At 46.4% G+C, this 27,029-nt stretch overlaps 1 protein-coding gene across 2 annotated transcripts in view; it reads left to right on the plus strand.

Annotated features, from left to right (window-relative positions):
- Positions 1–27,029, plus strand: part of SH3YL1 (SH3 and SYLF domain containing 1) — a 100,505-nt gene that overhangs the window by 874 nt on the left and 72,602 nt on the right. The gene's annotated exons all lie outside the window — the stretch shown is intronic.

Here is a 27,029-nt window from a genome sequence, read left to right on the forward strand (position 1 = left end):
TGGGAAGAATGAACGACAGAGGGAGGGGGGATGGAGTGGGGGGCAGGGCCTTGGAGAAGGGACAGGGCAGGGGTGGTCGATTTTGTGTGGTTAGAAAGTTGGCAACCCTAGCCTATATCTCAAAATTGACTTAAGTTACTTTGATGTACGGCCACTTCAGTAATTAAAACAGCTTGGCATATCCACACTAGCTCCTTCTGTCAACAGTGTGAGTCCTCACCAGGAGCGCTTGCATTGATTTCACTGTCAGTGTGAGGCATGGTGGTGCACTGGCAGCCGTAGCCCTGCTGCCTGGGGCTGTCAGACAGACAGGGTTACTACCTTTGAAAAGCAAAAAAAAAAAAAGACATTCCCCTGCTCCACAAAGCAAGCCTGCTGCAACCCCAATCACAAGCCAACTCCGCAGTCCACCACCTTCAACAGTCACTTATAGTATCTAGAGAGAGAACACCTATAAATATGATTAACATCATTTTCTTACATAAACTGTGGAAGTGGGAGCACTGCAGCATCTGTAGCTGAACAGAGAAACTTTTAACGTTAGATATTCCAGTGTATTGTGATAATAATGCAAATCTTTAGACCCACGTTTAAAAAAAAAAAAAAAAAAACCTACAGATTAAATAATTTTTCTGGCAACTGGCAAATCCATAAAAAAGCCCAACCTGGCTGATCAAAGATCAGCCAGGTGGTGACCCTGGCAGCCTGAGCCTGGGGCTGTCAGCCGGAGGCCCGCTGTTCCGAGTATTAGCGCAGCAGGGCTCCTGGCTGTCAGCCACTAGGGTGACCAGGTGTCCAGTTTTCAACTGGAACACCTGGTCAAAAAGGGAACCTGGCAGCTCCGGTCAGCACTGCTGACCAGGCCGTTGACTGTCTGGTTGGCGGTGCCATGCAGCGGAGCTGGCAGGCTCCCTGCTAGCCTCCGCATGCCTCTTGGGAAGTAGCTGGCATGTCCCCCACCAGCTCTTATGCGTAGGGGCAGACAGGGGGCTCTGCATGCTGCCTCCGCAGCTCCCATTGGCTGGAAACTAGGGCCAATGGGAGCTGTGGGGGCAGCGCCTGCGGATGGGGCGGAGCCACCTGGCTGCGCCTCCGTGTAGGAGCTAGAGTGAGAACATGCTGCTCCTTCTGGGAGCTGCTTAAGGTAAGTGCCACCCAGAGCCTGCATCCCTGACCCCCTCCTGTGCCCCAACCCCCTCCCCCAGCCCTGATCCCCCTCCTGCCCTCCAAACCCCTCGATCACAATCCACCGCACCCTCCTGCACCCCAAACCCCTCATCCCCACCCCAGAGCCCACACCCCAGCCGGAGCCCTCACTCCCCCACCCCCATGCCCCAACCCTCTGCCCCATCCTTGATCCTGCTCCCATCCTCCGAACCCCTCGGTCCCAGCCCAGAGGCCCATCCTGCACCCCAAATTTCTCATCCCCGGCCACACATCGGAGCCTGCAACTCCAGCCGGAACCCTTCCCCTGCACTCCAACCCCCTGCCCCAGTCCAGAGCCCCCTCCCACACCCTGAACCCCTCATTTCTGGCCCGACCCTGGCACCTGCACCCTCAGCCCAGAGCCATACCTCTTCCCACACCCCAACCCCCTGCCTTGACCGGGAGCCCCCCTCTCATACTCCAAACCCTTTGGCTCCACCCCCCAGTTCGGAGCCCCTTCCTGCACCCCAAATCCCTCATCCCTGGCCCCACCCCAGAGCCCGCACCCCCAGTCGGAGCCCTCACCCCAGCCCCCTGAGCCTGCCCAGTGAAAATGAGTGAGTGAGGGTGGGGAGAGTGAGCAACAAAGGGAGGGGGCATGGAGTGAGTGGGGGCGGGGCCTCAGAGGAGGCGTGGGGCACAGTGCGAGGCAAGGGTATTAGGGTTGCCAACTTGCTACTCTCACAAAACCAATCAGCCGCCAGTCTAATGTAGGCAACGCAGTGTCTACACTAACACTGCATTCACCTAACTACATTGACCTAAGCACTACACCTCTCATGGAGGTGAAGTTATTAAGTTGATGTAGTTGGTGACTTACATCAGCAGGAGCAACATTGTAGTGTAGACGCTTACACAGTGAGCTCGATGAAAGCTGTCTTACATCGACCTAACTCTGTAATGTAGACCAGGCTTAAGTTAGCTACTCCTCTTATACCAATAACTCCCTGGCTCCAATACATCCTGGCAGTAGTGTGCCATAAAAACTCAGCTTTGGGAACTGCTGGAATGTGGATCTGGCTAAAGTTTTTGGTCCCCCACCTTGCAAATCACACAGCTTAAATACAAAACAAATTTATCTACTAGTACTTCAGCAAAAACATACAAACTAAAAAGATGTTATTGCCGCTCAGTGCAACAGTGAGTGCTACAAAAGCCTCAGTCTGGTACTGGGATTCTAGGGGATCATGGTGGTTTTCAAGCCTTCAGTTTTCATTGGAATGCAGAACATAGCTACTACTACTGCACTTTAAAAATCTGGCCCCAAAACACTGATCTGACATTTCGATCTTTCCAGATTTTGGCCACAAACTAGATAACTATGTTATTGAAATGGAGAATGAGTGTTGCTTTTACTATTTAACCAAAAAAAAATCTGGGTCTCAACACTTCCTGATAAAAGAAATTTGCAAAAACTCTAATTTGGCAACTGTATTGTGCTGGTCCAGATAATTTTGATCTGCACCTCCTTGTCCAAATGTTGTTGCCTAAATTTAGTCCTGGTAGATAAAAGTTGATTTAAAAAAAAATTCTTAAATGCATTTTTCTTTGTAAAAATAATCTATTTAAAGTGTGAAAACATGGCAACCTATATTAAGGACTACATTTACTATAATCTAATAAGGTCATTTAAACTACATTTCAAAAAAGTATGCTTGATGCTAAAGTTTTAAAGAAAGGTTACTGAACTGGTGGAAGTCACTGGCTAAGCACCTGGAACTAGGTTTTAGTGAACAGCTAAGCCAGCTTTTGACAGCAGTAGTCTCTTCTGCAGATGCAGAGAGAATATTTTCTTCTTTTCAGTTTATTCAGCTAGTTCATTTCAATGATTAATTCATTCAAAGTTGAAAAATGGATTGGGACTTGAAAAAGAAGAAAAGCTTGTTTTCCTCTTCCAATCTCTGAATAAAAATGAGGTCTGAGAGGATGAGATCTGCTAGATTTCAAATCTTGAAGGACATGCTGACCAGAAACAACCTTCATTGCACCATGGGCTTTTGTTTGAGCCTGTGACTTGTTTACATGTTAAACTCCTTGGTCCGTGCGGGAGGTTAGACTAGATGATCACGACGGTCCTTACTGACCTTAAAGTCTATGAGAAACAACTCATTCAATTAATTAAATACAGCTAGTACTTTATTTGTTTAATGCATTAATTAATTTTGATAAATTTAGGATTTTCCCCTTTATTTGTCATGCATGTTTAAGGTAGTTTTTAATTAACAAAGGGAAAAAAACATTTTACAATGCTGGTTTTGTGCATTTTTAATTGAATTTCAAACGCAGCTTGACACACATGATGGGTAATGAAATAATCAAATAAATAAAATAGGTGTCATTCACCATTTTCTAACATAATAAATGTTAAGATATATAATTGCTTAAATAAGGGTGTATAGCTATAGTGTATCCTCCTTGGTAGGTATAATTTGGAACTTCTTTTTGCAAACAATGAGAATCAACTTTCTTTAGAAAAATAAATAGAAAGTATAAATGCAAAAGTATAAAATTGATTCTTTAAATTAAGGTTTCCTGCCTGCTGATTTAAATTATGATTAAAATCAGTAATATAAATCAATCCATTCTGAATTTGGCACACATTCTCCCATTCCATCAGAGTAATCCAGATGTTTTTTAAGTCGCAGCTGAATTTGTGATGGTGGGATCAAAAGTTAACTAGGTTTAGATGCCATCTCTAGGTTTTTGAGGTGCTTTTTATGCTAGTATGTGGTGTCTGCAATCCTTTGGTGCAATAGGAACAGCTAGACTTGTTCTCCATTTAAGCAGTGGAATTTCAGGGATGAAGGCCTAGCTCAGTGGTGGGCAACCTGCGGCCCGTCAGGGTAATTTGCTGGTGGGCCGCCAGACAGTTTGTTTACATTTACATGGCCACGGTTCGCCATTCCCAGCCAATGGGAGCTGTGAGAAGTGGCGCGGGCCGCAGGGACATGCTGGCTTCTGCTTCCCGCAGCTCCCATTGGCTGGGAACGGTGAACCGTGGCCATGCAAATGTAAACAAACTGTCTGGCGGCCTGCCAGCGGATTACCCTGGTGGGACGCAGGTTGCCCACCACTGGCCTAGGTCCTGCAGTTTTTAGCTTTTACCAAGATCCCACAATTGTCAAATCGTGATGATTAATATTAGGTGCTTAAAGAGGTCACTGAGGCACCTATGGACCTGTTCCTGTGCCTTTGTGTAATTGGGGGCCCACGATCTATCTATTTTGTAAAATAGATGATGACTATGAAGATGGATGATCATTTATTTTCAATGCCCACAGTTTTGCACACACTGTCATCACAGTATGCATATGTGTAACACATACAGATCCCAGTTGTCGGCAGGCAGGATCAAAACTGGGATTTCTGAAGCTACATACATGAGCCTGTACTGCAGGGTGAGCAAACTTTTTGCCCGAGGCCCACATTAGGGTTGCAAAACTGTATGGAGGGCCGGGTAGGGAAGGTTGTGCCTCCCCAAACAGCCTGGCCCCCACCCCCTATCTGACCCCTCCCACTTCTCAACCCCTGACTGCCCCCCTCAGAACTTCCGACCCATCCAACCCCCCCGCTCCTTGTCCACTGACTGCCCCCCACCCCCTATCCAACTCCCCGTCACCTGGCTGCCCTGACCTCTCCCACTTCCCGCCCTCTGACTGCATCCCTCAGAGCCCCCCGACCCATCCAACCTCCCCTGCTCCTTGTCCCCTGACCGCCCCCTCCTGGGACCCCCCACCCCTTATCCAACACTCCTGGGGTCCCACCACCTCTCCAACCGCCCCTGCTCCCTGACTGCCCTGACCACTATCCCCGCCCTCTGACAGGCCCCCTGGGACTCTCACACTTATCCATCTCCTGATCGCCCCATCCAACCGTCCCCTGCTCTCTGTCCCCTGACTGCTCCCCGGGACCCCCCACCCCTTATCCAACCCCCTCGCTCCCCGCCCCCTTACCATGCCGCTCAGAGCAGCATGTCTGGCAGCCGCGCCGCCTGGCTGGAGCCAGACACGCTGCTGTGCTGGCCTGCAGGAGCGCGCAGCCTCACCGCCCAGAATGCTGCTCACATGGCGGCTTGGCTGCAGGGGAGGGGGAACAGCAGGGGAGGGGCCGGTGGCTAGCCTCCCCGGCCGGGAGCTCAAGGGCCGGGCAGGACAGTCCCGTGGGCTGGATGTGGCCCACGGGCCGTAGTTTGCCCACCTCTACTCTACTGCATGAGCTAAAAGCCACATGTTTTTTAGCTAAGGCTGTAGCAGACTCATTAATCTCTAAGTGGTCTCAGTGCCACTAGAGGGGACAGAGCACCACACCTAGGAGGTGTGTGGGTTACATATGCACAATGTTTTCTCTGTGGTAAAAGCTATATTGCTTTTGTGCAACAGATATCACTGTTTGAAACTACTAGGTTTATTCAGTGAAGTGCTTCTGAGTTGCTTTTAATTGCAACATTTCTTTAAACTATGCTCTGTGGAGCCTCTGCTGGTGCCCCGCAGACTAAAACACTTTGAGAACCTGGTAGTGGGGAAATTGGGAGATGTATGTGAAAATCTCTCTCACAAAGTTGTTTGCAAAATATCATAATTGGATAGCCACTGAATATGAGTGATGGGTCTCCATTATTTCAAGCATTTATTATATGGTTCTCTTCTCTGTGATGATAGGCTGGGGTAAGATAAGATCCATATCTAAAGAGTAAAAATGCAATTCATACCTGTGTAATACTCTGTGCCAAAATTCTCTGTTCTGCACCCTGTGTAGTGGTTTGTTCTAGTGGCAAAGAGGGCTACGCTGGAGAGAGAAAGCAGTACAGAGTCCAATTTGATCTGAGAAATAGGTTGTGTAAGCCATTTATGTTACAGCTACTTTTACAAAACAATCTCATTCATGTAAAAACATATTATCTTGCATTTTTGTTTATCCATTGTGTGTGTTGGGTTAGGGAAAGGGGAAATAATAAAAATCCTGGCTCTTGAGTTTAATAAAGTCTGAACAAATACAATTTAGATTACTCTTATCCTTTGTTTAAAATGCTCCTTATTCCTCTCCTTTCTAGTTGAAATACCTTGAAAGTAATTAATTTCAGAAATTCATGCAGTAACTTGTGAACTTTGACCCTGACACATAGGCATAGTAGATGACTGATGTCAGAAGGTGGATGTAGGGGGAAAATAGTGGTGCTTTTGTTAGTGCAATTTATTAAATCTTTATTATTATATTTGTTGTTGCCTGGGTAGTGCTGTCTGCTGGTAATGGCTGGAGTCTGTATATTTTTTGAGATTATTATTAATCATGTTTATTATGGTAATGCCTAAGGGACAACCCAGAATGGGGCCTATTGTGCTAGGCACCATATAAACACAAGAGTAGTAGACGGTCTCTGTCCGAAAGAGATTACAATCTAAATAGACGAGACAGACACAGAGGAAAGGCATATAAAACACAAGTAGACGAACAATGTGATGTTGGCAAATGTTATGTTTCCTAATTTTTAAAGGTGGGTTTACTTAGGAGGGGATCAGCTAAATAGAAGGAAAAAGGAAGGGAAGGGGGTGAGGGAAACGGATCAAGAGAGAAGGTAGAAGGGGCAGGTGTAGAGTGAGGCTGAGGTGAAGAGACTCAAGGGAGTGGGAGGGTTGGAGGAAAGAGCCAATCAGTACAGTGCGGTGAAAGTTAGAGAACTTTCTACAGGTGTGATTGGAATATCCAAAGGTGGAAAAACGTCCCTGCTTTGGTTGCTTCTGCTCCTACCAGTTGGAGTCTTTGGCTAGCTGCTCTCTGCAGTTCTCCCTCAAGGCCAAGTGGTGGTGGTGCAAAGGGGGAGGGGGGGAATAGAGGAGGCACCCCTGGGGTCCTAGTGTCCCAGAGCATGGGAATAAAGTTGTCTGCCCTGAACAATTCTGGGGGAAGAGATGGTCCTGGATGGGCACTGTTTTAATCTCTTCCCCTTTATGCAAAAGTCCCTGCTTTGGCTGCTTCTGTTTCTCTCTGCAGGTATCTCTGACTGGCTCCTCTCTGCAGTTTTTTCCTTAAGGCCACACGAGTTTGTCAAGAGTACTCAAGCCTATATAAGTTCTTATACTGCACTCATCACTGTAGTGTCTGAGCAGCTTCCATTAGTTATGTTGTTCAGTGCATTACCTGTACACATCTGTAACATGTTGGGGGTTATCTCATCCTCTCCTCAGGGGGAATTATGCATGTGGTGGAGTGTCTTGTTTTGGTAGGGGTTTAGGTTTTTAAAATATAGATGTTATGTATTTTCTAGAGAGCGCAAGATCAAATAAATGCCTCTTGCACTTGGTTTGGAAGGTGAGGGCTGTGATGGCCCTTATTTCTTAGGGGAGTTCATTCCACAGTCTCAGACGGACTCTGGAGAAAATTCTGTCTTCTGCATAGATGAGCTTTACCCTTATTGTAGAGAGTTCCACTCTGCCAGGGAGGCATAGTTGTCAACTACGGTCTTCCACCTGGAAATTTAGGTGGTCTCTTAGATATCTTGGGCCCAAGGCATATAGCATGTTAAATATAAGGACCAAGACTTTGAACTTGATTAGATATTCTGTGGGAAGCCAGTGTATAGAACAGAGGACAGGTTTGATGTGCTCACAGTAGCCTCTGTTGCAGAGGCGATGCACTGCAGCATTCCATACTAGTTGGAGTTTTCTAAGTGCAGAAGGCTTCATTCCCAGGTATATTGCATTGCTATTGTCCAACAGGAAAGTGACAAAAGTATGAATAGCTGAGGCCAGGTTACCCACCAGGATGGACGAGTCCTCCTACACACTTGGAGACGGTAGAAAGCAGCACCCCTGAGTAATCCTATGTGAAAGCTTAGTATCAGTGAGGAATCCAGGAGTACTAGACTGAATTGACCAGTTGTGAAAGTACTTTCAACCAAAGGGAGACTGACTCCTGGCTGCAAACTCTTCAAAATGCTTTCCACTGCCCAACAGCATCACCTCTGTCTTGCTCAGGTTCAGCATCAGATGTCTGCTTTTCATCCATGAGCTGATCTCATCCAAGCCATTTTGGTGATGGTGGTATAGATAGCGGTGAAAGATAGGTAGAGCTGTATATCATCTGCACATTGCTGGCACTTGAGTTCATGTAATCTGACCAGTTTTCCTAAGGATTGTATGTAGATGTTGAATTGGACCAGAGAGAAAATTGATTCTTGTGGAACTCCACAAAAGAGAGGTGTCCAGTGGTAGAGGTGCAATTTCCCATCACTACTCATTGGGTGCATCTTGGAATGGGTGCTCTTTTGTTTAGTGTAGTGCAAATTTGAATGAATATATGTACTAAGAAAACTAGGTGTAATGAACTGGGATGATAGAGGACTTGTGGGTTCCTGCCTTATAATTTAAGTCTAATGTAAGACACATGACAGCAAACAGGGGAGTTTAAGAGGGAAAGAAGGAGATCCCCCTGCTGAACAAGATTCAAGTACTAATCTTGAGTTGAGTGAGTTTGTTTGGCTATTTGGTTTTTTCTTTCAGGTTACCTAAAGTTACAGCATCAGTTGGGATTGTGTTTGGGGACTGTTTGAGTCTTTGTTCCCTTGGTCATCTTTAATCAGCCCTGTGATCACCCTCCCCCGTGTGATTAAGGAGGGAGTAGGGCTGACCTGGGAGAGAAGGGTTTAAAAGCCAGAGTTTAAGTGACCAAGGGCAGCTAGCAGTCAGGACAGCAGAGGAGTTTGAGAGAGAGTTTGTGAGAGGGAGACATAATATAATAGCTATGATTAGGAAAGACTACATGTCCAGTGCCAATGCTGCTCCTGTCTCCTCCACTTACACCTGTATCCAGACACAGAACCTGACAGTGGATGATTTTACCCAGATCCTGTTGTGGATTTGCAGAGACTGTGATCTGCCTTTCCCCTTCATAGAAAGCCAGGTTGGGGAGACCATCCAGTGTGAAGGGTGTCTGCTGGTGGAATCTCTCAGGAAGCAGGTGGGAGTGCTACAGAAGGAGGTGGTTAGGCTGAGGAGCATCTGTGCACATGAGGAGTTCGAGAATATTTATATAGAGATCGCCAAGGGTAAGAAAGCTATTCACCTAGAGAGGACTGCTATCACAGCACAAAGGGAGGAAGATACGGCTCTGTCACAAGGAGGATGTTGACTGCTGGTTATTTCTGGCGGCAGGATCCATCCTGGTCCAAACCCACCAACCATAGTGATAAAAAACCATTATGCTGTCCTGGCAACCAGGGACAGGGCTCAAACTCAGCTGGAGTTGTTTGGAGTGGAGCCCAGTAAATATTTTTAAACACTGATTCCAGCCTGATGTTGTTGCAGTTTTCAACTGGGAGTCTGCAGCCCTCTGGAGGTCCACGGGTCTGTTTCAGGGGGTACGCAGGGCCATGTGACTGAAGTCCGGAGTCCCGGCATGCCCTGTGGGGCTGAAGCCCCGAGCCTCAGTGTGCCCCACGGAGAATGCGGGGGGAGAGGAGGTGTTCTGGGGTCTGGGAAGTACTCTGAGAATTTAAGCCCTGACTGGGGATGATAACTTCCTAACTCAAAAAGTGTTGCAGCCAACACTAATTCTTTATTAGACCTTGTCCCAGGAGAAGAGGAACTGACCAAGAACTAAAAATTAGTGGTAGCTTAGTTACAAGTGATTATGACTAGTTATAATGTATAAGCAGAATAAAGTCCAGATGAGTAATATATATACTTGGTGCTTTAATAGGTCTGATTTCACAAAGCTGAAAACAAAAATTGTGAGCCAAGTGAGCTGGGAGGAAGAATTTAATCAGAAAAATATGAATGATAGTTGGGAACAGTTTACGAACGCCTCACTGTGGGTTTTGTGGCATCTAATCGACAAAGAAGGCCATCCTGGTTAAAAAAGACCTGATTTAGAGGGAAAGCGAAGGCAGCTATAAAAATAATATGTAACAGATTAAAGAAAGGGGAACTTGATTTAAGGAATATAAATCAGAAATTAGGAATTGTAAAAGATTGATAAGGGAAGCCAAGGGACACATGGCAACATCTATGGCCAACAGAGTTAAGGGCAATAAGGAGGAATATTTTACATCTATAAGGAACAATGCTGACAATGGTATCAGTGCATTACTAAATGGAAATGGTAAAATTTTCAATAATAATGAAGAAAAGAACTGTTCAATAAATGTCTGTTCTCTATTTGAGGAAAAATAGATGATACGTCATATGGTGGTGGTGATACTCTTTCCATTCCACTAGTATCTGTGGAGGATATTAAACAGAAGCTACTAAAGTCAGAAATTTTTAATCAGTAGATCCAGGTAGCTTACATCCAGGAGTTTTAAAAGAGCTGGCTGAGGAGCTGTCTGGACTGTTAATGTTAATTTTCAGTAAGTCTTGGAGCACTGGAGAAATTCCAGAAGACTGGCAGAAAGCTAATGTTGTCTTCGTGTAGTTCAACAGTTCGATGATGACATTTTCATGCTCTCTCTTTTTGTGGATTCTAGATTCAGAGTGACTCTGAAGTCCAAAGCGTGACGTGCATGCTCGTGAGCAAATTGGACAGACAAAGTCATTGGTGAGCGTCTTGGTAGCTATAGCAGTGGTATGACGCTTTTCCCTTGTAGCGAACAGTCGATTATTTCTGTCTTCTTCAAAGGCTTGGAAAGCTCTGAGTATTGTGTGTCGCCATGCTGCTCTATTTGACACAGCCTTCTCGAGACCATTGGGTTTTCTGTTCTTGATGCTGTCCTAGTAGCTCTTTTTGGGGTGGCCTTGATTCTGGTGTCCTTATACCAATTCTCCACAGAAAATTTTTCTGGGTAGTCAGTGTTCAGGCATCCTAATGATGTGTCGTCCAACCCAGCATAGTTGGGCCTTTATCAGCATGGCCTCGATGCTTGTGGCATTTGACTTTTGGAGAACCTCCAGGTTGGTAATTTTGTCTTGCCAGTAGATCCCCATAATGGCACGCAGAGACTGCATATGGAAGGCCTCTAGTTGTTTTATATGCCATTTGTGTGGTGTCCAGGTCTCATAGCCATAGAGAAGAGATGTGAGCACAAAAGCATTGCAAATTTTTATTTTTGTTGAGGGGGTTGTGTTATGGGATTTCAGGACTTTGTTACATAGCCTTCCTAGTGACTAAAAAGCTTTCTGTATCCTGTTTGTGATCTCTTTGTCAAGAGATCCATCATTGGAGATGTTACTGCCGAGATAGGTAAAATTGTCAACTTGCTTTAGTTGAGTTCCATTAATGGATATGCTATGCGATATGGCATGGAGTGGTGAAGATGATTGATGCAACACCACAGTTTTCTCCAGCCTGATTATGAGGCCAAACAATTTGGATGCTTCGGCAAAGCCATCTACAATGTACTGGAGATCTCCCCCTGTGTTCTAGGAGGGCACAATCATGCACAAAGAATGCTTCTCTTTTATTAGTAGTTCTGTTACTTTTGTTTTTGCTTTAAGCCTTATATTGAAGACAGAGCCAGCATGTCTGTATCTGATGTATATTCCTCTTTTGAGCCTGTTTATAGCATGGTTGAGAATTTGGGTGAAGAAGAAGAGGCTGAACAGTACAGGGGCAAGGACACAGCCTTGTGCGACTCCATTTGAAATGGGAAAGGAGTCCGTGAGATCTCCATTAAAAAGTACCTGACCTTGCATCCCCTCATGGAATAAACTGAATGATCTTTATCAGTTTTGGTGGGCAGCCAATTAGCTGAGGATCTTCCATAAGCCTTCTGTATTTACTGTATCAAATGCTTTTGTCAGATCAGTGAAGATGCTGAACAGATCCATGTTTTGTTCAATAAATTTTTCTTGTATTTGCCTGATACTGAAAATCATGTCTATGGTGCTACGATAAGGTCTGAATCCCCCCTGAGCCTCAGGTAGAGTGGCTTCTGAGAAATCAGTCGGTTCAGGAGGATATGAGCAAAGATTTTTTTTTTTCCCCAGCAACAGATAGGAGAGTGATCCCATGGTAATTTATCACAGACTGTTTTGCTGCCTAATGTTGTGCTAATTTTTATAAAAGGTAAATGGGATGACCAGGGTAATTATAGGCCTTTTAGCCTGTCCTCTATCCTGGGCAAGATAATGGAGTGGCTGATGCGGGACTCAATAAACAAAGAATTAAGAGAGTTATTAATGCAAATCAACAAGGGTTTATGGAATAGATCCTGTCAAACTAACTTGATATCTTTATTTATTTGATGAGATTACAAGATTGGGTGATAAAGGCAATAGTGTTGGCATAGTATACTTAAACTTTTATAAGGCATTTGACTTGGTACTGCACCACATTTTGATTTAGAAAACTAGAACAATATAAAATTATCATGGCACACATTAAATAGATTAAAAATTGGCTAACTGATAGATCTCAAAATGTAACTGTAAACAGGGACTCATCATCAAGCAGGAGTGTTTCCAGTGGGATTCCTGAAGGGATTGGTTCTTGGCCCTACTCTTTTTAACATTTTTATCAATGACTGGAAGAAAATGTAAAAATATCCCTGGTAAAATTTGCAGATGACACAAAGAATAGGGGAGTGGTAAATAATGAAGAGGACAGGTCACTGATTGAGAGCGATCTGTATCACTTGGTAAACTGGGCACAAGGAAACTGTGTTTTAATACAGCTAAAAGAATATAGCTAGAAACAAAGAATGTAGACAATACTTACAGAATGGGGGACTCTGCAGTGACTTTGAAAAAAAGATTTGGGGGTTGTAGTGGATAATCAGCTGAACTTGAGCTCCCAGCCTGATGCTGTGGCCAAGAGGCTAAATGTGATCTTGGGATGCATAAACAGGGAATCTCAAGTAGAAGTATTTGGCACTGGTGCAACTGTTGCTGGAGTGCTGTGTCCAGTTGTGTTGCCCGCAGTTCAAGAAGGATGTTAATAAGTGAGTTCAGACAAGACCCACAAGAATTATTGAAGGATTAGAAAATATGCCTTATAGTGACAGACTGAAAGAGCTTAGGTCGACTCCCCCGACCTAGCCTAAATAGACTAAGATACGCAACTTCAGCTACGCGAATAGCATAGCTGAAGTCGGCGTATCTGAGGTCGATTTTCCTGGCCGAGAGGACAGTGGCAAGTCGACGCTGCCATTCCCCCGTCGACTCCGCTTCCACCTCGCCGCAGTGGGAGTTCCGGAGTCAATGGCAGAGCGATCGGGGATCGATTTTGTTGCATCTCCACTAGATGCAATAAATCGATCCCTGTTAGATCGATCACTACCCACCAATCCAGCGGGTAGTATAGACGTGCCCTTAGTTTAACAAAGAGAAGGCTAAGGAGTGACTGGATTACAGTCTATAACTATTTACACGGGGAACAAATATTTAATAATGGGTTCTTCCATCTAGCAGAGAAAGTGTTATAACTCCAGTGGCTAGAAGTTGAAGCTAGATACATTCATGCTGCAAATAGGACATAAATTTTAATGATGAGTAATGAACAGTTGGAACAGTTTACCAAGGGTCACAGTGGATTCTTCATCACTGACAATTTTAAATCAAGATTGACTGTTTTTCTGAAAGATATGTTTTAGGAATTATTTTGAGAAAGTTCTGTGGCATGTAGTGTAATGGAGGTCAGATTGATAATCAAAATGGTCCCTTCTAGCCTTGGAATTTATGAATTTCTGTAGTATAGACAGTCTTTGTTGTAAATTTTAGCAGCAAACGTGCACTGCTTGAATGGGGTTTTTTTTAATTTGGTTTTTAATCATTTTAATAGATTATAGTAAGCTTAGATCTTAATATAGGTCGTCATAAGTTTAAAATTTTAAATAGCTTTTTAACATCCTTAATTTATAAAAAAAAATCCAATTTCAACAAAAATATTTTGCCCCCTTTTTTTTTTTTTTTTTTTTGGTTTTGTTTTTTTAAGAGGCTTTTCTAGCCTGATTTCAATTGTGGTTCTGTTCTGAAAATTTCACTTTAAAAATGTCATGGTCATGCTTGGTGTATGTGTTGTAATGATTTTCATATGAAACATGCTTAATTTGCAAGTAAATATACTTTTTGTAACTGCCAGAGCAAAGTCAACATGGGATCTTAGAGGGAAGTTGGGTTTTTTCCTTCTTAACATCGTCACCAGTAATGTGGTTCTGCAGGCCAAATGAGGCCTTTAGTTACACCTGCTCAGCTCCATTGCCTTCAGTGGGGCTGCACAGATGCTTCTGCATTCTTTTTAGCACAAACTGTCTGACTCACTAGTTCCTCAGGAACTTGATGACTGTTTTCCTCATGTATTCCAGTTAATTAAAAGTGATGAAGCATCACATAGCTGATTAGCTTATACCTGAAACTTCTTCTCTATGTGCTATAAACATATATTATTTTTCTTTTTCTAAAAACAAAACAAAAGTGCCCCGTACAGCTGCAGCTGTATCATTTTACTCTGTTCTGTTATCAGCCCTCATTTAGAGAAATTATCTTTCTAGGAGGATGAGAGGAAATTTAGTCTGTTTATTTAGGGGCTTGTTTCAAGCTGTTTTGAATGCAGAAGCCACTAGGAGCTAAGATCACCAAATTGTTTTCGTAATACTTTTTTCCTCTGGACTATAATTGTCAAAAATCAATCAGATTTGCCTGAAAGTTTTCTCAAGGCTAATAGTATGTGAAACGGAACATTGATATGAAAACAAGTTACTAAATGATGCATTATCCAGATGAGCTAATTTAAGTGAGCAAAGTAATATAATATAAAAATCTGTATGAAAAGGATGCTGGATTATAAAAGGGTTTAAACTTCTTAAAGAAATACAAGTTTTGTGTCTAAAGTAATGTATAGTTTTTAAAGAAAAACTATATAATTAGTGGTAAAAACTATAGAATTATGGAGTTGCTTACGTGAAATATTACATGCCAATACTCAACCCCATTTTAGGAAGACTATGGAAGGAAAAACTAGGGAAAATACAAGAGGCCAATAAAACAATGTAAAATTGGAAGATAGGAGACTGAGGAAACTGAATTTGTATACTGTAGTCTGGAAAACAGAAGTCCTCTGAGGGAAAGGATATTATAAGAAATTATAAAATAACTAGGCGGTAATAGTGTAAAAGAAAACAATAGTCACAGATAGAGAAGTTGGTAAGGGCAAGAAGCAATATACCCTGATTTAAAAAAAAATGTAAACACTGTGAAAAAGTTCTTAATAATATGATCAAATAGGCAATGAAATAGACTACCAAGGAAAAGGTACTCTGCAATCACCATACATATTTTAAAATGGATTAATAGGAAGGAAATTAGGAATAGTGCTGAAAAAGGTAGATGGTAACTTGAGGCATTCAGTGTAACCTTTTCTGGCTCTACTGGCTATGGTTCTATAAAGTGTGCTGTTTGATTCATGGTAAGAGCACCAGAACTTCTCAGTTTTGCTTTGCTTTGCCTAGAGCTGTGTGGAGGATGGAAATTTCATATCTCAAAGGATTTTGAAATGTGGCTTTGTCCCAAATCAGAACAAACTCAAATTTTGAAGTTCTCCACAAAAGAAAATTCGCTTCACCCATAGCTTTAGATTGATTGAAATGTTTCATTTTTATTTCAACTTTAGTTTTTTGTGCTATGTAACATAATATAAAAGAAAAAAATGAATTGTCTGAAAATGTTGAAACACGATGTTTTGACATTATTCGCTTTTTTTTTTCTGTTTTTCTCTGAAACAAAATTTCTGCAAAATCATGTTTATTTTGCTAAGCATTTCAATTTTGACAGAACTGCATTCTCTCATGGAAAATGTTTGTCTACATCAGAAGTGGGCAAACTACAGCCACGGGACCATCCTGCCCGGCCTTTGAGCTCCCGGCCCGGGAGGCTAACCCCCGGTCCCTCCCCCGCCACCCCCCTTACCCTGCAGCCATGCTGCCGCGTGGGCAGCACTCTGGGTGGCGGAGCAGCGCGCTCCTGCCGAGCAGCGCGGCAGCATTTCTAGCTCCGGCCGGGCGGCGCAGCTGCCAGACATGCTGCTCTGAGCAGCATGGTAAGAGGGCTGGGGGGTTGGATAAGGGGCAGGGAGTCCCGGGGGGCAGTCGGGACAGGCAGCAGGGGGGATTGGATAAACTTGGGAGTCCGGGGTGGGGGGCGTGTCAGGGGGCAGGAGTGTGGATAGGGATCAGGAGACGGGGATCAGAGGGGGAGTAGGTGTGAGAGTCCCGGGGGGGGGCTGTCAGGGAGCAGGGGTGTGGATAGGGGTCGGGGCAGTCAGGGGACAGGGAGCAGAGGGGGTTGGATAGGGGGTGGAATCCTGGGGGGGCGGTTAGGGGCAGGGTGTCCCAGGAGGGCGCGGTCAGGGGACAAGGAGGAGGGGGGGTTGAATGGGTCAGCGGTTCTGAGAGAGGCCGTCAGGGGGCGGGAAGTGGGAGGGGGCGGATAGGGGGTGGGGGCCAGGCTGTTTGGGAGGCACAGCCTTCCCTACCCAGCCCTCCATACAGTTTTGCAACCCCAATGTGGCCCTCAGGCCAAAAAGTTTGCCCACCCCGGTCTACATTTTCGAATCAGTTCTATCTAGGCTCTAATTCAGCAAGGTGTACTTAAATATGTGAATTTCTTAAAGCATCTGAATGGCCCTAGTGAAGTCAATTACGAATGTGCCTAAGGTTATGCATATACTGAAGTACCATGCTGTGTTAGGGTCCTAGATTACATACATGACAGCAATCTTACTAAAAGTGGAACTCTAGATGGTAAACGCTTTTTTTTTTTAAATAGTCAATGTGGATTTGCATGACCGTTGTTAATGGCTTATAGTGTTCCGATTTGCTGTTCCACCATTTGAACTGAAGACTTGTTAAGGAGACTTAAATAGATAGAAGTTGATTCTTCAGATCAAGATTAAAGAGGATAGTTCTGACTAAATCAATTTAAAACCGTATTTAATATGCCAAATTGCACACTGGGAGATGATCAGGCCATCAGATTTCTCTGTGTGGGAAAAGAAATATGAATATTAGTTTGTTAGCAATATCTATACTGTAGGTTTTAAGAGCTTTTGAACAATGCAAGGAGATAAAATAGCAAATGTGCATGGATCAGAATCAGATGTGTTTGGACAAGAAACTTTTTAAATTATGACTGCTTTAAAGGCAGACAGTGGAACCCAGCGTGTCATTAGTATATCATTTTAAACTAGGGCAAGTTATTTATATTAATAACATTGAGATGGAGCCTCCGGACATGCCTCACTCCATCCCAGAAAAGAGCAAAGCAGAAGTCCTCCAGGCAACCTAGAGTGGTGGCAGGGGAGCAGCCAATCAGAGGGTCTGCTAGAGTGACCAATTAGGGCCCAGGAGGACCATTTAAAAGGAAGCAGCAGAGACAGAGCAATCAGTTGCTGCCTGGAACTCGAAGAGGGAGGACTGGGTGCCTGTCTGGTTGGAAGAGCAGCAGGACCGCAGACAGGTCAGTGTGGGCAGACTGAGCCCAGAACTTACCCAGACCCAAGTGAAGGTACCATGATGAGCCCTGCTGGTCTGTTGAAGACTGAGCCCAGGCGAGGGCTGCCAGAAGTACACCAACCAATGGTACCGACATGAGCCCCTGTTGGGCTGTTAAAGAAGGCAATGCCAAGGCCATGAGAAAGGACTAGACTGTATACCCCGGAAAGGGGGTCAGTGAGTGGGACTTGGTTTGAAGGCTGAGTTGCGGAAGATCTGCCGAACAACCATTGGCCAGAGGGGTACTCTCGAGAGGTGGGTGCCACCTCATTGTAAGAACTGAAAGAAAATCAGGGTCAAACCTGATCGGCGAGGGGTTGCCTGCAAGAGGTGGGTCCTGCCCCATTCAAAACGAGTGATTGCAGGCCCCGGAGAGGGGCTAGCCATGAGAGGTGGGTGCAGATGCCATTACAAACATAAATTTGAAAATGAAGAATAGAGTGGGGAAACATAAATGGCTAGAATCCTATAGTCAGTGAATCTGGGACAGATTGATGTGATTTGCAACTCTACTGATCAGGTGTATTTGCTTGGTAAAACAGTGGCAAACCACACTGTCGTAAATTTCAATCAAGACAACTTTAGTGTGTGTTTGAATGAAGTTCCTTTCGTGCCATTTATTCAACAAATTACTATTAAGTAGAATTAATTTAAAAAAATTACAGGTATGATGCTAGTATTAAAGGTCTTATTGGTTGCCCTTCTTTTTTTAATGAGAGAAATACTTCCTGTAGTTACATCTACTACCAAAGCAAAACAGGTACCTGCTATACAGGCAGTCCTCGGACTTACGACACAATTCGTTCCTCAGAATTGCCTTGTAAATCGAAACGTAAGTCAAAACCGCTTTTCCCAAAGGAATCACTGCGGGCTTCTCTGGAGTCTTAAAAAAAGTGTCCAAAGAAGTTTGGACAGATGTTATCTTCTCCTTGTAAATTTCTCTGTAACAGCTGTACATGTTGGATATGCTCCTATTCACAGATGCACTGCATTCAAAGTTGGAGTCATGTTCCTCAAACAGGGACATGGCAGTTTCCAAATGTTGAAATGCCTCAGCCAACACTTTTGTTGTCAAGACTTTAGAGGCAGGAGTCTCAGCAGTAGGCGCATCTTCTTCCTCTGCCACCTTCTGTTTTTCCAATTCAGTGAGATCCTCATTAGTTAATTTGAATTTAAAGTCACTTTCAGCATTTGCACCGAGCAAAAGAATGAGCCTATCCTTAGCAGCTTTGAACTCTGGCATGGATTTCTCCTCTTTGGTTATGTAAGTTCTTGACGGCATTCTTTTCAAAGAGAGCCCAGTTTTGTCAATATTAAAAACTTGAGGAGCACAATAGCCATCCTCGTGAATGATTTTAGCCAGTGTGTCAGGAAAAGCACGAGCTGCCTCCTCATCAGGACTGGGAACTTTGCCTGAGACCCTGATGTTGTGCAAATTGGCCCTGGCTTTAAAACGCATAAACCAGCCCCTGCTTGCATTAAAGGGCTCATGAGTAGAACTCTCCACCTTTTTGTTTCTTTAACTCTTCATAAAGACTCCTAGCCTTTTCCAGAATTATGCCTAAGCTCACAGGAGCTCGGCATTGATTTTGATCCTTCAGCCAAATAATTAAGTTTCTCAACCTGAGCAATGAGTCCAACACGCTGCTTAGTTATCACAGTTGACTGCATAGGAGCCAAATCCTTGACATATTCCTGAATTCTAACCTTATCTTTCAGGATGGTCACGATATTTGTTCGGGGAATATCCAAAGCTCTGCTGATTTCAGTTGCTGTCTCCCCTTTTCTGGATCTCTTAATGATGTCCATTTTTGTTTCCATAGTAATTGTTCTGTGTTTCTTAGGGTATGTCTACATTACCCGCCAGATTGGCGGGCAGCAATCGATTCAGCTGGGGTCGATTTATCACGTCTAATCTAGATGTGATAAATCGACCCCTGAGATCTCTCCCATCGACTCCTGTACTCCACCGCCGCAAGAGGTGCAGGCGGAGTCGACGGGAGAGCGGCAGCAGTCAACTCACCACAGTGAAGACACCGCGGTGAGTAGGTCTAAGTACGCGACTTAAGCTACGTTATTCACGTAGCTGAAGCTGTGTAACTTAGATTGATTTCTCTCACCTACCCACCCCCAATATAGACTAGGCCTTAGAAGAAGAAACATCACCTTCACTGGATTCATGCTTTTCTGCCTTTAAAAAAAAAAAAAAAATTAGAACCACAAAAAACAGCAATTGGGCGTCAGGTTTGGCAGGAAGGCAGGCTGCTCAGAATGCCATCAACACAGGCTAGGCAGACAGGCAGCAAGGCAGGTGGCTACTCAGAATGCTGGAAACATACTATGCAGAATTGAGCTGGCTTTTTTCAGAGTTGCTTGTAAATAACGTTGTGGTCGCATTATAATGAATGGAGCTGGAAGGAGGTCCCTTGCAGTCGCTTGTCTGATTGGCTTCCACGGCCAAGGTAGCTTTTTGCCAGGTAGCCTTGCCCTGGGCTCAGCCAATCAGAAAGCTTGAATAGTGAAATCAGTGATTGGCTGAGGCTCAGCATGTGATGTGTGCTGTTTTCCCTGCCTGCTTTTGTCGTAAGGGCGAAACAAGCATCGTAGGGGCAAAACGGGCAGTCAACTGAAAAGCGTCGTAAGTGGCATCCGACGTAAATCAGGCATCGTAAGTCCGAGGACTCCCTGTATTGTGTGTACATTTGCAACATCTCCAGGACTCCATTGAGGAGAAAATGGAGAACAAGACATTGTCAGTGATGGTACCGCTGATGATCCTGGAGCGCAATCAAGACCAGTGAGGGGTTGTTACCATTTATCCTGTAATAGTGGGTGCCTCACAATGCTTTGCTGTTGGAGCTCCCAGCCTGGGCCACTCACAACTGGCTTACAAGCATGCAGGTCACACCCTGCGTGTCTGTGTGCTTAGACCAGAGGTTTTCAAAGTGGGGTGCGCCCACCTAGGGGGGCATGGAGGAACATTTGGGAGAGGGGGCGAGTGGCAACACCAGGCGGCTCATGTCAAGCCCGCATGGCGGGGTTCAGGGCAGCCCCCATGGGGGGGGGCAGGGAGTGAGCACTCTGTTACACCCTGACACCCCAAGATTTACCACTGTCATGTAATTAGGATATGTCTTACACAAAGTATGCCCTTGTGAGGTGTCAGTCTAAAAGTCTTGATCTGCTAGAAAATAATATCTCATTGGATTGTATGTGCTATCATCATGTGCAAAGTTATGAAGTTTGGCTATGTATGTATTGCTGAAACATGTTCTGAGATTGAAAACATCCACAAGCAGCCTTTCAGGTATGACAGTAAAAAGGCCAAACAATGTTACTGGCTTATTGAGGAAATGCGCTCAAGGATTACCCTAGGAACTGTGTACAATAAAAACTTCTTAGAGATAGCACTACACAGTGGGAACTGTTTGACCCAGGTCACAGGAAAAAGAGCTTTCCAGCAAGTGGGGAGAAGATATAAAAGGGGGGAAATTACATTATGGGGGGGACCTTGCTCTCCCTGCAACAACACACTTGGAAACACCTGAGGAACAAAGACTGGATGCGGCGACGAAAAAGGAAGGAGACAGAGCGCCAGGTCGTGGTAGCCGAAAAGCCTCCCAGGGACTTTCTACTGGGGTTTTTATTATTTTACTTCTTTATTTACAACACTTATGAGTGGTTCAATTTTTGCGCATAGGAGGAGCATACAATACTCACTAACATAACAAGCCCATATCTTGTGCACGTGAAAGCGAGCAGCGAGGGTGATGATTAGGTCAGCCAATAAGTTTCTCAATCACAGGCGTGGGGGTGTAGGCCTCTCTGGGCTCGCAGCCACGGGCGCAGTGTGCCGCAGCCGTGAGCTAGCGATTCGGGAGCTGTGTGTCTCTACATTCCCTCCTTTTTTGTTTTAAAAGCGGTGTTTAGACGGGGCACCCTCGCAGGGTCGCATACACAGTGCTACCAGACTAGGTATACATTGAACAAAGCAGCACAGTGAAATGCCAAGAACCAAAATTAGGACCCCATATTGCAAGAGGGTTTTTATCCACCTGGAAGGTAGCCATGACCAGAGGTAATCCCACCAAGGAGGGGAGATATTTTGGTATATGGCTTGGGCATATTGTTTTAACATATTAAGTTGCTGCTGTATGCGATTGCCATTATCAGTAAGATTGAAACAGCACATCTCTTTTATTGTCTCACATCCCAGATGTTGCTGCAAAAGTAAGTAATCGATAGCGGCTCGATTATCTAGGATGGCGTGCCGTAATTCTTGTTGCTCCTCATTGAGGAGCCCAATGGCCTGGGAGGTTGAATTTATGGTTTTTGCTAACAAACATGCCATTTCTGCTATATTATTGCCCTGAGCTATGGCCAGCCCAGGCAGGCCTACAAGAGAGGCCGCAAGAGAAATATATTCTGCTTGACTTAATAAACTAACATTACTATTACATGTCATAGGCAAGGGGACACTACTGCGCTTAAGGCGGGGCGGAAAAAGAAGCAACGCCTTTTGCGGCATGATGGGGACCAAACGACTCAAACAACATTGAGTATCAGAAAGATTTGCGGGGACATAATTAAACGTGCGACGGCCACATGTAAAGAACTAACTGGATGGCAATTCGATGTGCCCAAAATTAGCCGACACATTCTGCGGTTTGGTACAATTCTATAAGGCCTGGCCAGTCGCCAAACACTCCCCATGGGGCTTATAATTGGAGCAATTAACTATTTTGGCACAAGTATTATTGGCATGGTTTGCCACAAAGGGGGTATAAAGTTGTACTGCCCGCAAGGGGAGACGATACATAGCCTCTCCCCAGCGGGTAAGAGTGGAATATTGTATGACGGATTTATTAACAATATTATTAAGGCCCAACTGCATATTCACTGGTATGTCGCTAGGTGGCTTACAGACAGGAATAAGGCAGGTACTTAACAGACCCTGCATTTCCGGGGTAGCGGCTAAGCAAAAATTAGATTGATTCAATACTTGCGCCAGGCAGACTCAAATGTTAAACTGCAGCCGCTGTTCCATCTGGGGTTCGCCTTGACAACTAGGAGCCAACAAAAAAAACCCCAGTATGCAAAAAATTAGGAGCGAGTTAGCATTAAGGCAAGCTAGCAATGTCACAAGATAATTTTCTGCGGTAGGTTCCAGCTGCTGCTGCACCCGCAACTTCTCGGCCTGCAATGAGAGGGCCTTAACTTGTCCTCAGGTTATGCGCTGCGGGGGCTCCCGCGGGGGGTGCTGGCGAGGACGCTCGGGATCCTGTAGATGTAGGTTGAATTGCGGAATGGGGTTCGACAACCCCTGGTGCCAGGCCATCGCCGTGCCACGGGCGGACGTTACGCGCTGGGACTCACAACGGACCTGTAGGAAGAGAAACGGCAGCATGACCCCGTCCCCATGTTATGAGGGGCGCTGGGCCATGCCATTGAGGGTCTGGGGCCTTGCGATATTTGCAAGGGGGCGGGTTATCAATCAAATTTAAATGATTCAGGGTAAAGAGCACCGCAGCCAGCCATTCCTGGTGAGGAGGAAGGCCTACTGGATTTCCCCCTTTTTGTTTTTGGCGGGCCAAGGCCTGTTTGAGCGCACGGTTGACCCGTTCTACAATAGCCTGGCTCGTGGGGTTGTATGGGATACTAAATGTGTGGACAACATCCTACGTGGTGCAGAAGGAGGCAAAGGCCGAGCTACAATAGGCAGGGCCGTTGTCGGTCTTAAGGCGAGACGGGTGACCCGTGATTGCCATGGCGTGAATCATGTGATTAATGACATGACGAGAGGCCTCACCCTTTTGGGGGGTGACCCACACATAGTGGGAAAAGGTATCTACACACACATGGAGATACTGCCAGGGGGCAAAAGGAGGAAAATGTGTAACATCTATTTGCCAGAGTTGATTGGCCGAGGTGCCGCGAGGGTTGACCCCCAACTCCGGGCTATTGGATAGAGAAGCACAAAGGTCACACTGACGAACGATGGCTTGCGCCTGATGTAATGGGAGAGTGAACTGTTTGGCAAGGGCCTTGGCGGATTGGTGGAAAAAGGCGTGGCTTTCGATTGGGGATGAAAAAATCGAGGCCACCGATTTAACTGCCTGGTCGGCTACCGCGTTACCCTCTGTCAACAAGCCCGGTAGCGTGGTGTGACTGCGAATATGTGCCACAAAAAAGGGGCTAGAGCGGACGGAAAGGAGCTGTTGCAGGGTGAGAAAAAGGGCCAACAGGTTGTCATCACAGGAGGGCGACACATAGGAGCCTGGAAGAGACTTAAGAACATTAGTAACATAAAGACTATCAGTAATAAGATTAAAAGGGTTATCCCGGAAACATCGACAGGCCAATATAACAGCGGCCAATTCCGCACGCTGGGGGGAACGCTGAGGCAGGGTAAAACGGACCTGCCAACTGCTCTGCTTCTAGCAGCTAACCGCACCCCGTGTCGGGCCGCCGTCCGTAAAGAGGGTAAGTGCACCCTCAATGGGGATGGCGGACAAAGGTGATCAGAGGTGAAGGCAACGCTGTTGCAGGAGCGAGAGACAGGGGTCAGGGGGGATGTGATACTTAATTTCTCCGACATAGTCAGCAAGAGACAACTGAAGGGTGACACTGCAAGAGACAGCGCGTTCCCAGTCCTTAGCCGGGATTGGGACAATAATGACAGCGGGGTCCCAACCCAAGAGGGTGCAGGATCATTCCCGTACTTTAAAAATGAGCTCTGCGGCCTGTTGGGGGAGTGTCTGAATAGTATGCGGAGGGGAGTGGGTCAAATAAATCTACTCAATTAGACGAAGACGTGCTGTCGCACCCTCTTGGGCGAGGACAGCCGTTGGTTGTAAGAGCGTAGGAAGCAAAATGGCAAGCAAAGGCTGTTCTCTGTCACGGCGGTCGACCCACACCTGGGCCAGGGTCTGGTTAATGAGGGCGACCGCTTGGCGCTGTTCTTGGGAAACGGGAATGACATCCCCGGGGAGGCGGCCCTGCCGAAGGCCAGAAAAAAGAGGGGACAACATAGAGGTAGTCAGAGGGCAAAAAGGGCGAATCTAATTAAGGGACCCCAACAACTGTTGGAGCTGTACAAACGTAAGAGGGTTGGGCAACACCAGCTCGGGACAAACTGGGCGGGCATATGACTGGAGCATACGGTGACCGAGATACAAAAAAGGTGGCTGACGCTGGACTTTGTCCGGGGCTATAGCTAGCCCATACGCCGCAAGCTGGTGGCGCAGTTCGTCCAGCCAGTCATCAGGAAGTACGGGGTGAGCCACCAGGATGTCATCTATGTAGTGGTAAATCAGAGCATCCAGGTGTGTTGCGCGAAACGGCCGTAAGGCTTGCGCAACAAAATGTTGACATAAAGTGGTGCTGTTTAACATGCCCTGAGGGAGCACGTTCCACTGATAGCGTAAAGTGGGCTGGGAATGATTTAAGACTGGAACGGTAAAGGCAAAGCGCGCCCGGTCCTCAGGGTGCAGGGGAATGGTAAAAAAACAATCTTTCAAATCTATAACAAATAATTGGTAATCACATGGGATAAGATTGGGATTGGGGGTACTACACTGCAGGGGACCCATAGGCTGTATAATTTTGTTAATGGCGCGAAAATCCTGCAGGAGGCGCCATTTACCAGATCTCTTTTTAATAACAAATATGGGTGTATTAAATGGTCTAGTGGATTCTTCAAAATGCCCTGCCTGTAGCTGGTTATTGACCAAGTGCTGGAGGGCCTCCAGCTTTTCGAAAGGAAGCGGCCACTGCGCAACCCAGACGGGCTCGTCAGTGAGCCAACGGAGGGGGAGGGCCGTACGCCTAATCATCAATATGGATGGTGGCAGCAAACTGCATTAATAAATCACGGCTCCACAGGTTGAGGTGGACGGGGAGAATGATGGGCCGGATACGGGCGCGGCGGGTGCCCTGGGGCGCCCTAACCTCCAACCATCGGGCGCTCCGTTGCGAGTCCTGCACCCCGCCCATACCCCAGACAGCCGGGGCCTGCTCCGTGGGCCACTGCGCGGCGGCGATGACGGTGACGTCTGCCCCAGAGTCGATGACACTCTCGAACGGCTGATCGTCGAGGCAATAAACGCGTTTAGGTTGGGGTGATCTAATGTCTTTAACGACTGCTGCTACTTGCGGGTGAATAGTGCGCTGGCCGGTGGACCCGAAACCGCCGGTTCGGGGGACGTTTCTTCCCCTTGCCGGAAGGGAGTAGGGCACAAGTATAAGTTGTGCCCAGGCATCTCTCTGAAACAGTTGTTTTGGCAGATGACTCTACAGCTGAAGGTGGATAATTCCACCATAGTCCAAGTCCACCACCCCAGGCACCACAAACAAGCCCTGCTTGCTGGCGGACGAGCGGGGCAGGACAAGGCCCACCGTGCCCTCCGGCAACGGGCCCTGAATTTGAGACGGCATAAGGAGGACCTCCCCAGGGAGAGTTATATCCATATTTTCCTGATTGACAAGGTCAATCCCCGCACTGCCCCTTGTGGCGGCGGGAACATCGTGCACGGAGAGGGGCGCGGCCTTTGGCCTCGGGCTGGTCGCAGGCCCGACTACGAGTTTCCCGGGGGGTTGTCCTGGCTGGTTGTTAGGGCCCGGTTGTCACCCCCGGCTGAGCGACACTGCGCCGCCCAATGGTAGCCCTTTTTGCATTTGGGACACAACGTGCGGGGCCTCTGGCCTGCTTGGGGTTTGTTTCGGCACCTCCCCGGAGGCCCGGCACTCCCGCCGAAAATGTCCGGGCTTTTGGCAATTAAAGCAGTTCCCTTGAGGCTTCTGCCCCTTGTGCAGGGCAGCAGCCAATAAGGCCATCTGATGGGTCTGAGTGCCTTCGTCAGCACACGCCTGTAGCAACTGTGCCAGGGTGTACTCCGGGCGCCCGACCACTGCCTGCATTGCACGGCGGCAATCTGCATTGGCGTTTTCATAAGCCAGCTTTCTCATAAGCTCAGTTTGGGCCTCCGGGTTGTCGATCTGCCTTTGGACTGCCTCTTGGAGGCGGTCAATAAACTGATGGAACGGTTCGGCGGCACCCTGCCAAGTAACTGCGAAAGACTTAGAGGACTCGCCCGTAGCGGGGACCCTACAAAACGCCCGACGGACACACTGACCGATAATGGGATAAGCGGCCTGTGGCGTTCCCTCCGCCTGCTGGGGGATGGTCGAAAACTGTCCCGTGCCATACAACTGCTCAGCGAGATAGGCCCCCCACCCTGTGCGGCCGCCGCAAGCGCCTCTCGCTATCCCACACAACGTATTGCGCGGGAGACAGCACCATGCGGCACACATCTTTCTAGTCTTGGGGGACTAACCAATAGCCGTTCGACACACCTTCCAAGATCCCCAGGGTGAAAGTAGACCGCACCCCGGTCTCGCAAACCGC

Source organism: Chrysemys picta, chromosome 3, assembly GCF_011386835.1.
Source record: "Chrysemys picta bellii isolate R12L10 chromosome 3, ASM1138683v2, whole genome shotgun sequence".
Lineage (NCBI taxonomy): Eukaryota > Metazoa > Chordata > Testudines > Emydidae > Chrysemys > Chrysemys picta.